Source organism: Taeniopygia guttata, chromosome W, assembly GCF_048771995.1.
Source record: "Taeniopygia guttata chromosome W, bTaeGut7.mat, whole genome shotgun sequence".
Classification (NCBI taxonomy): domain Eukaryota; kingdom Metazoa; phylum Chordata; class Aves; order Passeriformes; family Estrildidae; genus Taeniopygia; species Taeniopygia guttata.
In genome coordinates, this window is record NC_133064.1 from 25253192 (window position 1) to 25268779 (window position 15588).

At 46.4% G+C, this 15588-nt stretch overlaps 1 long non-coding RNA gene across 1 annotated transcript; it reads right to left on the minus strand.

The window, feature by feature from the left end:
* Positions 1 to 1318: 1318 nt before the first annotated feature.
* Positions 1319 to 8265, minus strand: LOC116806966 (uncharacterized). The gene is made up of 3 exons (XR_004366004.2): positions 8119 to 8265; positions 6426 to 6543; positions 1319 to 1770 (listed from the first exon to the last, which is right to left on the minus strand). It is a non-coding gene; the product is annotated as an uncharacterized lncRNA (long non-coding RNA).
* Between the last annotated feature and the right edge of the window lie 7323 nt (positions 8266 to 15588).

Sequence of the window (15588 nt, forward strand, 5' to 3'; positions counted from 1 at the left end):
CACTTGTGATATGTTTGCTGTGTAGATAAAGGGAATAACGGTTAAGAAAGAACTGCTTGTGACATGTTTGCTTAATATGCTTGGTTGTGAACTGGTGTCAAGTTCCAGGGAGAAGTAGGAAACTCACCAAATAAGGAAAGGCCATGAAGGGGCTAGAAGAGGAAGACCACCAGCCTTCGTCCAGACGACCACCAGGAGGCAGAAAAAGACCCCCTAGCCACAGGAAGGACATGCGCAGAGTACACCTAGAAGGCCACGTCAACAGGAAATAATACTGTATAAAAAAGGACTGGAACTACGGCTCAGTTGCGTGCCGTGGTGGAGTGGAGACTCCCCGGCCGCCCAGCGCTGTATTTCCCCGTATTGCTTGCTTGCTAAATAATAAAATTTCTTTAATTAGATTATGACACAAATTGGTCCCGTGTCTGAACTTATTACAATTTGGTGCCATGACTCGGATAGAGAAATAGCCCGGCTGTTCTGGGACCCTTGGGAGGCGCCCTGCCTTTTTTTTTGGCGGCCCGACTATCCCAGACCTCCCGGTTTCTCTACCGATGAACCTAAATTAAGCTACGGGCAAAGGAGATCCGGTTAAAAGGCGAACCGGTGGTTACCCCTGTAAACTTTGTGCACGAAGACCCGAGCGAAGATGCAGGACGCCTGATTTTCCCGGAGTGTTGTGTGTGAGAGGTCTCGTAGAGACCAAGCAAGTGCGGACCCTCAGTAGTGCGTTTCCCACACCTCGCGAGGGGCTGGGCCATGAACCAGGGGAGCGTGTGTGTGAAAAATTGAGTGCACTCCGGAAGATGGGACAGAGGAAAAGCAAGCCCTCTGGACCCATGGGTGGGGGAACCCCTGTAAAACTTCCCCGGATTCCTGAAGATAGTCCTCTAGGAGTAATGATAAATAATTGGCATGCCTTTCCCAGTAGGGGAAAGGGGAAAAGGTAAAGAAAATTATCCACTATTTTAAAGAGGGTTTGGAGGTTTGGACCTGAAATTTGGAGGTTTTGACCCAAATTTGGGGGATTCTGACCCAAATCTGGGGGGGTATGGACCCAAAATTAGTAAGTTCTGAACCAAATCTGGAGGGATTTGACCCGGGGTTTGGAGGATTTTAAAGAGTAAAGGAGAATGATAAGGGAAATGGGGATGAGAATTTGGGACAATGAACATCAGCAGGGACCATTGGCAGATAATAAGTGGCCTCTGCAGAACCCCCAATGGAATAACCAGGACCCGCTGCATCAAACCCATATGGATGATTTGTAGAACATAATAATACAGGGGTGTTATAAATGAAAATTTGTCCAGCCAAATTAATATGAAAAATAAATTATTTATTTTGCAATCAAATTTTATCTAGCCAGACACAAGGAAAGAACAGAGCCGAGCCCGGGGTCGGCCCTGGGTGTGCAACAAGGAGTCAGCCTCAGCAGGGGTTTTCCTCCATACCCACACACCTCCATCCTGGCACAAGCGAGTTTTATAAGGAAAATTCCACCTGAGGCCAAGATTTTTGCAATCAGTCCTTTCTTCTATTCAGAGTCCATATGTTAATAATTCAGTGTCCGGAGTTGTTGAATCCCGTGATGAAATTTACGGGAACGCTGCATTCACATGTATCTGTCTGGGGATCTCCAAGATATCCATCTCGGGTCGTTCACGCGATGATCAGTGCCTGGGGTCTCCCGCAGCTTTCCAGACATGGCCCATCTCCTGGCGCCCAGTATCTTCTTACTTGTAAATTAGTTTCCAACATACACCCGGTCTCGGAGGGGAGAAAGGGGGGGGAGGCTAGTAAAAACGAGGTATAATCTAACAAGTATTTAACATTATATATTCCATACAAGGAATGGCGCAAATTATGTTTATTACCCATAACAGGGGATTAAACAATCAGTTCCGCGAGGGCAAAATGTGCAAAAGGCTTTCAGATTGCAACAGAAAAAAAGAGGAAGACCCTACAGAATGGTTAGAGAGATTAAGGAAAGCCTTCCGTTTGTACTCAGGAGTGGATCTTGAAACTCAGGAAGGGGAAGCACTGCTGAGAATGCAGTTTGTGGTCAATTAATGGGTGGATATAAGAAGAAAGTTGGAGAAATTGGATGGATGGCAGATTTGGGGATTGGAGGAACTTTTGCGGGAAGCACAGAAGGTTTATATTAGAAGGGAGGCAGGCCAAAATTATGGCTGTGGTTGTGTGAGAAGGGACCTAAACTGAACCCTCAAGCAGGGGAGATTGGACAAAAAGAAAGTCAGAAATACGGTTCAGAGGAAAGAAGGGAAAGAAATCCTGAGGAAATTACCTGTTTCTATTGTGGCAAGAAAGGACATATGAAAAGGGCATGCCGACAGCGAATGGCAGATGGAAGAGCTTTTAAAGATGATTAGGTGTGTCAGGGGCTCTATTTGCTGGGGGAAAAACACCATAAGGAGCCCTTGGTAAAATTTAAAGTAGGACCCCAGCAACAAGAATTAGAGTTTTTAATTGATACAGGTGCAGAACGATCCACAGTACAGAGATTACCTTTGGGATGTAAGAAGTAATCTGAAACTGTACATGTAATAGGGGCTAAAGGGGAACCCTTTGAGGTGCCAGTAATTAAAAAATAATGCTTAAAACCGATTCGAAATTTAGCATAGGTTCTTTGCTACTGCTACCTGAAGCAGAATATAACCTGCTGGGAAGAGATTTGATAATAGAATTGGGTATTAGTTTGGAAGTTGTAATTAAAGAACTACAAATAAGACTCTGTCCCTTAAGGATAGAGGATGAGAAGAAAATTAACCCTGAGGTATACCCCAGAAACAGTAGGCAAATTGTAAATCAAACCTTTTTCAGTAGAAATAAATAATCCTGGCAATCCTGTAAGAATAAAGCAACATCCTATTCCTAGAGAAAGAAAACTAGGATTAAAGCCTGAAATAGATAGGTTACTGGAAAAAGGGCTTTTAGAGCCCTGTATGTCACCCTAATTCAATATGTGGATGATTTACTAATTGCTAGAAAAGAGGAAGAGGCAGTAAGACAGGAAAGTATTAAATTACTAAACCTTTTAAACTTAAAGGGACTGAAAGTATCTAAATCTAAACTACAGTTTGTAGAAAAGGAAGTAAAATACTTGGGACATTACTTAAGCAGGGGAGTAAAAAGGATTGACCCCGAGAGAGTAAAAGGAATCCTCTCAATTCCACCCCCTAAAAATAAATGGCAGGTGCACCAATTATTAAGTTTAATTGGATATTGTAGGCAATGGATTGAAAATTATAGTCAAAAGGTCAAATTTCTTTATGATTTAAATAGACCCTTTTATTTGTTTATTAATACAGAAGGGGGAACTGCTTGTGGAGTTTTAACACAAGAATGGGCGGACAAAAAGAAACCTGTGGCATATCTCTCTAAATTGTTAGACCTAGTGAGTAGAGGGTGGCCAACATGCTTACAAGCGATAGTAGCTGCCGCCCTTTTGGTAAAAGAAGCTCATAAAATAACGTTTAATGGAAAACTAAAAGTGTTATCTCCACATAATATTAGAGGAATCTTACAATAAAAAGCTTATAAGTGGATTACAGATTCTAAACTCCTCAAGTATGAAGAAACTGCAGTTCGGACCACAGAAGAAGGATGGACACATGCCAGCCGAGTAAAAGGACCAGTTAACAACACTGTAACACTGTGTGGCAAGTAACCAGTCCTCCAGGGGGACCTGAAACTAAAACTACAGAAGAATTAAGGAACTCTTATCAGATTGAATACACATCAGACTTATTTAGACAATGGATTAATTAGTAATTCAAGTGTTAAAGTAGAATGCAAGAATCAAAATTGTAATTGTTATCCTTTTGTATGATATAATTGTAAGGTGTGTAGGGAAAGGTGGTGGTCACATTGCAACAGAGGGTATCCCCCAAGAGGAATTTGTAATTCTTGTTGGAAGATACAAAGAGAATTACAAATTGGGTATTAACTTGTAAGGTAACTAGTGGAGAAATCCAATTGGAATCTAAGGAGTGGTGGGAGAATTCTCTCAAAGGGTGTCCACCCAGGCTATTACTATTACCATATAAATGAGCCGAGCCCATTTGTGGTAGAGATCACAGAAGGCCTTTGCAGGAAAGACCTAAAAGGGGTTAGTTGTACAGCACCAGAGGTGAAGGACCAGAACTGGTGCTCGTATTGCAAAAGACAGGCCACTAGAGGGTATAAGTCCCCTCCTGAAGACCACTCTTGCTGCCAAGAAGATGGTACACCCCGTGGCTCGAAGCACCCGAGTCGACGGGGCAAGGCAGAGAAGTAAACAGCTGTGGAGGAAGGAGCCCTCAGGATAGAATATGCAAGCAATATTTGCAGAACTACCCCAAGACTGGTAGCAGCAAAGGCAAGAATGATTTTTGGGCTCAAAGATCCTTTGGTGGTAACCAGCTAATAGGGAAAGATAAATCAAAAGGGTATAATTGTTGCAGTGTGAGAAACCAGACCCCACATGCCATTTGCTTACTGTTTGTGATTTCCCTTTGTGTATCTTGCAATACTGCAGAAGTAACAACTCATGAACCTTTTAAATGGACCTTAATGAAATTAGAAGATCAACAAGTTGCACAGATAGTAATTACCTCAGGGGCTCCGGGTTTCAAATGTGCCCTTTGTGATCTCATAGTAATGGATCCCTGTTTAAATTACTTGGGGTTTTATCTCTGTCCTAGCTTGAATCCAGGAAAAGGGTATTGCAATTCTCCCAGACAGTATTATTGTGCATACTGGGGATGTGAAACTATAGCCTCTGATTGGAAACCGGAGAGGGAGGACCCTTACCTGCGAGTGAAATGGAGACCACCTGGGTGAACGCCTGCCCAACATGGTCGCGGGGGGGCATACTAGGCGAATACTTTGGGAATTGTGAGGGAATATATATATACATAACCAAACCTGAGGATCCCGGATGGTTGACAGGGAAGACTTGGGGAGTTAGATTATGGGAGCCAGGGACAGATCGTGGGGGACACATTTTAATTAAAAAGGAAGCAGTGTCCGAATCAGAACCTGTAGGACCTAACCCTGCATTATCAGAACCCGTAGGACCTAACCCTGCATTATTAGGGGGAGATATTCCCCCTTCCCTAAAAGGAGAAGAAGAGAGTCAAAGTAACAATGGAACTCAAATCAATAACCCCCCACAGGAAAAACCCCAAGAGGATAATACACTCTGGAAGGTTATGAAAGCAAGTTATGGGGTTTTAAATAAAACCAGCCCAAAATTAACTGTTGGCTGTGTTACAATTTAAGACCACCATTTTATGAAGCCATAGGGATCACTGCAGAGCCCAAAAGAGTAAATGAAACTAATCCAGATCAGTGCCTCTGGAAAAAGGGTAAGGAGACAACACTGGGACTCACCTTGTCTCAGGTAACAGGGAAAGGGAGATATATAGGAAAAATCCCAACGCAAAAAGAACATCTTTGCGGGGTAATAGGAACTTTAGAAGATTTGAGGAGACCTGCTGATTGGCTATGTGTATGATCAATACACTATACCAGAGCATCATATAGCAAAGAGAGAACCCCTTACTGCGCTGACTATTGCAACTCTCCTAACCATCGGTGGGATAGGAGCAGGAACTGGGGTGGCTTCTCTAGCAAACTAACAAAAAGAGTTCAAAGCTCTCAGGCCTTCAGTAGACAAGGATTTAAGTAAGATTGAGCAAGCTATTGATGGATTAATGAAATCACTCAGGTCCTTGTCTGAAGTGGTATTGCAAAACAGGAGAGGATTGGACTTATTGCTACTCCAACAAGGAGGATTGTGTGTGGCATTAAAAGAAGAATGCTGTGCATATGCAGATCATACAGGAGTTGTAATAGATGCAATGACAGAGTTAAGAAAAAGAATAGAACAGAGAAAATGTGAAAGGGAAGCCCAACAAAGCTGGTATAAATCATGGTTCAATCATGCTCCTTGGTTGACTACTTTGTTATCAACTATAGCTGGACTGTTATTGCTTGTAGTGTTAGGATTAACTTTTGGGCCATGTATATTTAATAAACTTATAGACATAGTGAAAGGATGCTTAGAAGCAGCACATTTAATGCTTGTAAGGGCAAAATATGAACCAGTAGAAGAAATAGATGAAACCTTAATATTGAGTCAACAAGAGCTGCAGAGATTCAGTGAACAAAATGATAAATAGAAAAAGGGGGGAATTGAGATAAATAAATGGTCAAATTTGTTCACTGAACCAGGATGTGCCCGACCAAGTTCGTTGTGTAGATAAAGGAAATAGTGGTTAAGAAAGAACTGCTTGTGACATGTTTGCTGTGTAGATAAAGGGAATGACGGTTAAGAAAGAACTGCTTGTGACATGTTTGCTTAATTTGCTTGGTTGTGAACTGGTGTCTTAAGTTCCAGGGAGAAGTAGGAAACTCACCAAATAAGGAAAGGCCATGAAGGGGCTAGAAGAGGAAGATCACCAGCCTTCGTCCAGACGACCACCAGGAGGCAGAAAAAGACCCTCTAGCAACAGGAAGGACATGCGCAGAGTACACCTAGAAGGCCACGTCAACAGGAAATAATACTGTATAAAAAAGGACTGGAACTACGGCTCAGTTGCGTGCCGTGGTGGAGCGGAGACTCCCCGGCCGCCCAGCCCTGTATTTGCCCGTATTGCTTGCTTGCTAAATAATAAAATTTCTTTAATTAGATTATGACACAAATTGGTCCCGTGTCTTAACTTATTACAGGAGATTTGTTAATATCTTAGGGGAGGCCCTTCACATCCACGCATTTCGTGGACTTCCAGCCGTGTTGGGCTTCTTTCCTGTAGATTTCCCCTTTCGCTTCTGTGAAGCTCCCCATCCCCTTTTCTCCACAGACTTTCCTAAATCCTCTTCCTTCGGGATGGCCACGGCCGAGCTGCCCCAAGCGTCCTGCCGGACACTGTTATTCTCCTTTGAGGATGGCATTGGCCGTGCCTCCCTGGCGAGATGCAGTGTACCCAGCACCCCCTCCCAAGATGGCGCTGGCCACGCTACTTGGAACCCATTTTCCCGTCATGACCCTTCTCTTCTGCCCAAGTTTTCCCGCCAGCCCAACCCCTCCCCCAATGGCCCTGCACCATCCTGCAGCGAGGCCAGCCCCTATTGGGGAGGACATGAGGTTGCATTAATCCCCCAGTCCTTCTTCTGGCCCCTCCTCTGCAGGAGGGATCGCGGGAGGGATCCTCCGTTAGAGGACCTTCCTTTGTAAGAGATCTTTCCCCCTTTGGGGGGGGGGGGGGGAGGCTTCGAAGGGAGCGGAGCTGGAAACCCTGGACCAGGGCTCCACTATCCCATCTCCTAAATGTACCTTGCCCAAAGTTCCCTTGTTATTTCAATACAACTTTTCCCCATTGCTTGTGATAATTTGAAAATAATTTACATGATTGAGTTATATCTTATAGAAGGAAAGATCATCCTCTCTAATTGCTGCCAAAAATGCTATGCCAACTTCGCAATCAAATTATCAAATTGGAGAAACCATGTTGCTGTTCGCTGCTTCAGCTCTGCTAGAATTCAAAAACCACAAGCATCGCATCATGAATCCTGCTTCCATCCTCGACACAGAATGTGTTTATGATAATTTTGTACCCTTTATCTTAAATTGTAAACTGAAAAAGATTTTTGCCCCATGCAGTGTAACTATGATTAGTGTATCACTTTCTGATGTCTCTCGACTTACATTTTCTCAGTAATTTGTAACGTTGCTAATTTGCTTTTACCTCAGAACTCCCTTTCCTTTATGTAAAGCCAAAGAGGGAGTTGTGGGGAATTTTAATTTTTCTTCCCCCCCACCCATGCCTACCCCTCCCCCTCCCCGCACGTTGCCTTTTGTCCAGGACCCTACCCCTCCCCCTCGCCACGCAGTCGGCTCCCACACCCCTCCCCGCCGTTCCCATCCCCGCCCCCCGTCCCCGTCCCCGTGGTCTCCTGCCTTCCCAGGGGGTTTTCCCTGCCCCTGTCCTATCCTTATTGGCCGCGGTTCCATTTCCCCCCCCCTCCCCCAGTTCGGGGGTTATATCTGAGACCCCGCGAGTGCCCCCAGCATCTCGGCTGCACGCATTCACAATAAACACATGTATGCACCTGAGCCCCGTGTCGCGATCCGTCTGTCCCCGGGGTGAAGCTGAACTCGCAGAGCGTAAGGGGAAAGCGGCGTTTGCCTCTCCCCCTCCTCCCCCCGCGCTCCGCCGGCGCCCGCTCAGGCCGGTCTCGCACGGCAACAAACTGCCATACAGATGGCAAATGAATACATCTTGCTTCTCAGTGTGGGACAACCAAAGAGAAGAGATCAGTGTCTGCCCCTCCTTTTTCCCTCATGAGGAAGTTGTAGAGTGCGATCAGGTCTCTTCTCAGCCTTTTCTTCTCCAGGCTGAACAGACCAAGCAACCTCAACTGTTCCTCCTAAGGGTTCCCCTCAGGGCCCTTCACCATCTTTATTTCCCTCCTCTGGATGCTCTCTAATAGCTTAATGTCTTTCTTATATTCTAGTGCCCAAAATTGCACACAATATTCAAGGTGAGGCTGCACCAGTGCAGAGCAGGACAATCCCTTCTGTTGTGGTTTGAGACTGACCAAATGCCAGGCACCTACGAGAGTCGCTTGCTCACCCTCCCCTGCCAAAGCTGGGTAGAGAGAAAAAAATTTAACTAAGGGTTCATGAGATAAGGACTGTGACAAAACACTTCAAGGGCAAAACAGGCTCAACTTAAGGTTGCAAAGTGAATTTATTACTAACAGAATCAGAGGGAGGAGGAATATGAGAAGTAAAATAAGCCCTTAAAACACCTTTTTCCCCCCATCCCCTCCTTCCTTCCCACCAACAGTGCATGGAGACAGGGCATGGGGTTTTTTTTCTCGGTCAGTTCATCTCCAAGATTTTCTTCTGCTGCTCTGGGAAACGAGTCCTTCCCCTGTGAGACTGTGGGGTCCCTCCCACAGGAGACAGTCCTCCGTGAACTTCTCCAGTGTGGGCCCACTCATACAAGCATCAGCCTTACTACACCTGCTGCAATGTGAATTCCCTCCCATGGGAAAACAGTCCTTCCAAAACTGCTCTGACATGGGTCTATCTTTCCATGGGGGGCAGTCCTCCAAGGACAGGCTGCTCCAGCCTGGAAGCGGGGGCTCCCTCTCTCCACCGGGTCTCCCACTGGATCACAGCCTCCTCCAAGAATCCACCCATTTTGGTGTGAGCACCACCCTCACAGGCTGTGGGTGGATATCTGCATCCCCTGTGGACCCATGGGCTGCAGGGGGACAACCTGTTTCACCATGGTCTTCTCTACGGCCTGCAGAGGAATCCCGGCTCCAGCACCTGGAGCACCTCCTCCCCCTCCTTCACCACTGACCTTGGTGTCACCATGTGATTTTCCCTCACATTTTCACCTCCTCCTCTAACTAGAAGAAAATAACTGTGTGACTTTGTTTTTATTTTCTTCTTAAATATGTAATCACAGAGGCATTACCAGCCTCTCTCAGTGGCCCAGTTTTGGCCAGCAGCATGTCCATCTTCAGAACCATCAAGGATTGGCTTGGCTGGACATGGTGGAAGCTTCCAGCAGCTTCTCACAGAAGCCGCCTCTGTGTCCCCCCTGCTACCAAAAACCCGGCCATGCCAAACTAATACACCCTCCCCTGACTGGCTGGCAATGCTGTGCCTGATGTACCCCAGGACATGGGTGACCCTCTTAGCTGCGAGGGCACACTGCTGACACATAATCAACTTTCCGTTGACCAGGACTCCCTGGCAGTGATTTCCAGCATCTCAGTCTCTAGTCTGTCTGTACATCCAAGGTTGCCCTGTCCCAGGTGCAGAGTCCAGCACTTCTCCATGTTGAACTTCATATGGTTGGTAATTACCCAACTCTCTAAATTGTTGACGTCTATTTGCAGAGCCTCCCAGACTTTGAGAGAGTTGACAGCTCCTCATAGTTTTCGATCATCTGTGAACTTGCTTAGTATCCTTTCCAGTCCTGTGTCCAGGTCATTAATGAAGATGTTGAAGAGCTCAGGGCCGAGGATAGAGCCCTGTGGAACCCCACTAGTGACAGGCCGCCAGTCTGATGTCACCCCATTCACTATAACCCCTTGTGCCCCACCCGTGAGCCAGTTGCTCACCCAATCACATGATGTGTTTATCCAGCTGGGGGCTGGACATTTTGTCCAGAAGGATCCTGGGAGAGACAGTATCAAAAGCTTTACTGAAATCCAAAAAAATGACATCAACTCGCTTTCCTTGATCAACCAGGTGGATTGCATTGTCATAAAAGGAAATCAGATTTGATAAGCAGGACTTTCCTCTCATGAAGCCATGCTGGCTGTGACCAATGACTGTATTGTCCTTCAGGTGTTTTTCAATACCTCCCAGAATAATCTTCTCCATAACTTAAATAGGCACTGAAGTGAGACTAACAGGCCTGTAGTTTCCAGGGTCCTCTGTCTTGCCCTTCTTGAAAATCAGGACAACGTTCACCAACTTCCACTCAGCTGGGACCTCTCTGGATTCCCAAGACTGCTCAAAAATCATTGAGAGAGGTTTTCTGATGACAGCAGCCAGTTCCTTCAGGATTCTTGGATTAATCTTATCAGGCCTCATAGATTTGTAGGGATCCATCTGGAGCAGCTGATCCCACACAATTTCCAGGTTGACTGGAAGTTGAACATTCTCACAGTCATGGTCCTCCAGCTCAGGGCTCTGAGACCCCCTTGGTCTGTCATCCATATTGAAGACAGAGGCAAAGAATGCATTAAACATCTCTGCCTTGTCTCTGTCCCTTTTTCTCAGGTGACCATCCTCATCCTGTAATGGGCCCATGTTATTTTTACACTGTGTATTGACATTAACATATTTTAAAAAACACTTTTTATTATCCCCCACAGTTCAGGCCACCTCCAACTCCAGTTGAACCATGGCGAAATGAATTTTCTCCCCACCATGGCAAGCAATATTTCTATTCTTTCCATGTCTCCTGACCTTGTTTCCACTGGGCACACACCTCCCTTTTTTGCCTTATTTCTAAGAGAAAATTCCTGTTCAGCCAAGCGGACTTTCTATGCTGCCTGTTTGACTTCTGATATTTAGGAATTGCCTCCTCCTGTGCCCTTAGAAAGTGAGGTTTAAAAAGTGACCAGCACTGATGGACCTCAGCACCTGCAAAAACATTTCCCATTGTGACCTAACTCACTAGTTCCCTGAGCAGCCTGAAGTCTGCTCTCCTCATGTCCAGAGTTAAGGTTTTGCTGGCACTTTTCCTCCTGCAAACAGAGATTTTAAACTCAGTTGCTTCATGTTCACTGGGGTCAAGATGGCCACCAATCTCCACTTTGCTCACGAGATCCACTCTGTTGACAAGGAGTAGATCAAGGAAGGCATCTTTCTGGGTTGGCTCCCTTAGGACCTGTTCCATAAAGTTGTCAGCCAGGTTTTTTAGGAATCTTCTGGTCTGGGTTGTACCAGCTTTGTGATGCTCCCAGTTAATTTCTAGCAAGTTGGAAGTCCCCCATAAGGACAAAGGGAGTTGACTTGGAAGCATCCCTTAGTTCCTCAAAGAATAATTCATCGTCATCCTCATCATCCTGGCTAGGCGGTCTATAGTAGACTCCTATGATAACATCTGCATTATTTCTTTGCCTCTTGATTCTTATCCAGAGGGTCTCAACTGCACCACTGCCAACTGTGAGCTCCATATATTCTAACCCTTCTATTACATTCAGTGCCACCCGTCTGCCTCTTCTGCCCTGCCAATCCCTCCTGAAGAGCCTGTAACCGTCCAACAGGGCACTCCAGTTGCAAGACTCATCCCACCAGGTTTCACTTATGCCAATGACTTCAAATCTCTTTGACTGGGTGTAGTGGTTTTGGTTCGTCAATTTGAGATTTCCTGGCCAACACACCAAAGAGTGTGGCGGGTTCAGTGCTGGCCAATCACCAATGCACTCACTTCCTGCTGTGAGATAGGATTAGGAGAAAGACAAAGCAGGCTCAAAACTTTAAAAGGGTATAAAGAAAAATTTATTAACAGTAACTAAAAGAAAGAGTAATAAGAATCAGAACAAAACCTTCAGAACACTTCTCCTCCACAATCTTTTCTTTCCCACTGACAATGTAAAGAAACAAAACCTAAAATCAGTCAGTTTACCACCTCTAGAATAGTCTTTCTTCAGTTCACTTAGGAGAGAAGTCCCTCTTGTTAATGTTATGGAGACTTCTCCACGAGGAAAAAAAATAGTTCTCTTGTGGCTCTCAATTTGTCACTAATAGCAGCTGCCCAGGGAAATCTGCACTCATGAAGTCCCTCCCATTTTCCACAAGCTTTTCCCACAGCTGTGTTTATGGGCCATGTCAACTTATGGTGTACTGTTTTAAAGATGAGCTGTTCAAATCCAGAAGTTCTCATTATCTACCTCTAAAGTCATCTTAATCTCTGGGAATTTTATGAACAAAACAGCCTGGCTGGGACACTTGGCTTGGGCTAAGTACTGACATTGAAATGTTAATTAGCTAATTGTTCCTGGGAATCACCTACCTCCCCCCACCCTCACTACCATTCTAGGACTGGGATGCAAAATAATCCAGTGGAATCATGGGAGGGGGTTTTGGGGATGAAAAACACCGCTAAATGGAAAAGATGGGCACAGTGGAGGGGGCTGGATGGGTGTGCTGGTTGGGGAAAAGGGAACCCCATCCCTAGTCTGTGTTTGACCTGTCACCATAACCTACAGAGGACCAGACTAGACTGGGCTGTGGGAAGCAGGAGCAAAGCACACACACATTTCCTGGTGTTACCAGGAGGGAAGGAGAGGGATAGCAGCTGCTGGACTTCGGCAGCAGGCTCTGCACATCCCCTCACCCTGCGGCTACCAGTGTGCCAGGAGGAAAGGGGAGAGGACGGTCTGCTGGGACTTCAGATACAGACTGCACACCTCTTCACCTCCAGCTACCAGCATGCCACGGGGACTCCAGGGACAGACTCTGCATGCCTGCTCACCCTTTGGCTACCGGAGGAGCTACAACAGCGGGGGTGAGCTCCTTGTTGAGCCCCCTGCCGAGCTGACTTTTAATTAAAGAGCTGACTATTAATAAAGGCATAGACCCTGTTCATTTCAGGAACAGAGGCCTTCTTTTCCTGGAGGCACAGGACCACTCTTGTCCCCTCTGTTCAAACTTCTCACAGGATCACAGCTACTTTAACATCTGCTTACTTTGGCATGGAGGCCTTTGCTCGATATTGCTATAGGTAAAAATTAATCAAGCCAAATGTAATATTTAATAAAAATAAATTTTTATTTACACGGATGTAATACGGTCTGAATTAGCCACAATCCAATCAAAAAGGACAGAGCCGAGCCCGGAATCGGCGCTGGGTGAGACACAGGTCCGACCACTACAGCATAGGGTCCCCTATGTTCACACCGACCGTCCTGTACGAGCGATTTTTATACAGTTTATTTAGCCCAGGGCCAAGTCCTTTTTCTTCCTTTCAGAGTTTCACATATTCATGTAGAGTTCTTTCTTTGCGATGAACTGAACAAAACCATGTCCGGGAGTGATGTTCATCTATGAGGGGAGTGATGTTCATCTATGATCGAGTTCCGGCATTGAGAGGTATCTCTCCATCTCTATCTCCTGCGGCCACGTTCATTCATTTGCAAATGAGATTCTCCTCCCTTTTTTCCAGGTGGTTTTGACACTGTGATGCAATCCCCAACACTAGCTTGTGCACTTAAAAATATTTTATAAGAATATTTTTCACCACCAAAATATATATAAGACATATAAACCATTTTATATGCACAGATTATCCCCTATACACAAAACAATATAAAAGTGAACCCTTCATCTCCCCATGGCTTTTATGTGCTACAGGGAAAAAAGTCTTTCTCCATAGCTCTACAAAAGGCATTCAGCCCCAAGATTGAGGCATCTCCTCATCCCTCCCATCTGGGACTTGACTCCTTCACTGACCTCAGTGCCTTCATGTTGCTCCTTTACATGCTTGCATCTTGTTTCTTTCTCTCACTCGAGGGAGGATTGAAGCACTGGAAGATTTAACATCTCACCCGAGGCCTGCATATAGTTAACCTGACCCAGGGTCGGGCTGGGTGCTACAGAACTGTGGCTGGGGTGGGGGGCCGGCTAGGCTCTACTCAGCCAGTCCAGAACTCAGCAGCAGCATGCTGGGAAGGGGGGGGGGGGGCGGGGGAGGGGGGGGGTGGCTTTGTTATGAACAAAACAGCCTTGCTAGGACACTTGGCTTGAACTAAGTACTGACACCTAAATGTTAATTAGCTAATTGCTCCTGGGAATCACCTACATCCCCCACCCACTACCATTCTAGGACTGGGATGTAAAATAGAGAGACCAGAGGAATCATGGGAGGGGGTTTGGGGGATGAAAACACCCCTAAATGGAAGGCTGGGCACAGTGGAGGGGGCTGGATGGGTGTGCTGGTTGGGGAAAAGGGAACCACATCTCTACTCTATGCCTGACCTGTCACAATAGCCTGCAGAGGACCAGACTGGACTGGGCTGTGGGAAGCAGGAACAAAGGAGCACCTCTTCCTTGTGTTACCAGGAGGGAAGGAGAAAGGATAGCTGTTGCTGGACTTTGGCAGCAGGCTCTGCACATCCCCTCACCTTTTGGCTACCAGTGTGCCAGGAGGAAAGGAGAGAGGACAGTCTGCTGATCGGGACTTCAGATACAGACTGCACACCTCTTCACCTCCGGCTACCAGTGTGCCATGAAGACTTCAGGGAAAGACTCTGCACTCCTTCTCCCCCTTTGGCTACTGGGAAAAAGCTACAACAGCGGGGGCGAGCTCCGTGTCGAGCCCCCTGCCTAGCTAAACTTTTTAATAAAGAGCTGAACATTAATAAAGGCATAAGCCCTATTCATTAAACCTTCTCCTTCCCCCTGCCCATTCTGCCCAGTGGCTGGGCTAGCAGCAAGAAGTTAAAAATATCAGCCATGGCCGGGCCCATGGCACTCCCTCCCCTGCCTGGTAGCCAATGGGGGAGGCTTGTGTGCACCCTGGGGGAATGGGCCAATCCTGTGACTGGGGTCAACCGGCCCAGCCTGGCCGAGATAGGGGGCCTTTGTGTCTTTGCTGGCTGGAAGAGAAAGAGAAAGTTCCCCGGTGTTGCCTTCAGGGGAGGCAACGGCGACCTGGTTCGCAAGGAGCAGCACGGCAGCCTGGCCTACTCGGGCTAATGACACACGCAAACACCAATGTGGTGGACGGTCGAAAGCGTTTATTATCTTATCTCATGGGTTTAAATAGTCTTGGGGGACTTTGCTACGTCAGGGGGGGTTGGTAGGGTCTCTAGGGTTAGTCAGGAGTGGAAAACTACTGTGTTAGGTGTGGTTACATGTTCTGGGGGTGGTAGATAACGTGTTGCAGGGTGAAGGGGGAAGGGTCTTTCTTTCTGTCACACCCCGGGATCTTCTGTTCGCCTGTCCCTATCTACCACACCCCGGTTTCTTTCGTCTTTAAGATGTGTTTTTTCACAGAGTCATGTACAGCATTCTATTGGCTAAAAGCTTTGCATCACTTC